Consider the following 907-nt stretch of genomic DNA (forward strand, 5'->3'; position numbering starts at 1 on the left):
TTTCCATGAGATGATGGGAGTGAACTGTGGTACTCTGGATATTATTGTCGAAAATGCCTACACTGGAATGCGTTGATAGAAGTTGGAATTCAACAGCTGTAACTGGGAGGACCACACAGATTTTCCAAAGATGAAGTGATGGCCTCCAATGCAGACCATTTTCTAAAGAATTAGACAGACTAACAGGTGATAGCTCTAGCCTCCATTTTTGCAATATTTGCAGTGACAGATAAAAATGGATTTTATTTTCATAGGCAACAGATCACTGGTAACAGATGCTGAGATAACTAATGGTGAGAAGTGTGATCACATGAACATTGAGCATTGAATGATGTCTGGCTGCACAGCTGGAAAGAGTATGCAAAAACATTAGGATCTTTGGGCCATTTGGCAGGCAAAGCCTTTTAAGTATCTTACACCAACATTACATCTTCTGTTGCATAGATTGTGGAGCCTACACACAAGCCTGGATTTTCATACTTGTTGAAAATCCCATGATAGGTTCACCTTAGGGTTGCCATAAGTCAGAAACAGGCACACAACAACAACAGCTGATCATGGTACCTTGTATAGATGCCACATGGATATCACATGTGGATCTCACTTGGAAACTATGACTGATAAGAAGATAGGAATTCAGCCAAAGGCCTGTGTAGCCCAGCATTCTGTTTCTAAAATGTTCAATAAGTTGCCTATGGAAGCCCATAAGCAATATATAAATGAAACTCCTGCATATGCAATAGCACTTTCCTGCTGATTACATGTGATATTTGAGGTAATATGCAACCTTCATGACCAGTAGCCTAGTTCTTATAGCCTTATCTCTATTAATTTGTCCATTCTTCTTTAAAGCCAACCTGACTATTGATTGTTGTACATTTGCTAAGGAAATTCCATGTTTCAACTA

The sequence above is a fragment of the Sceloporus undulatus genome, chromosome 4, assembly GCF_019175285.1.
Source record: "Sceloporus undulatus isolate JIND9_A2432 ecotype Alabama chromosome 4, SceUnd_v1.1, whole genome shotgun sequence".
Classification (NCBI taxonomy): domain Eukaryota; kingdom Metazoa; phylum Chordata; class Lepidosauria; order Squamata; family Phrynosomatidae; genus Sceloporus; species Sceloporus undulatus.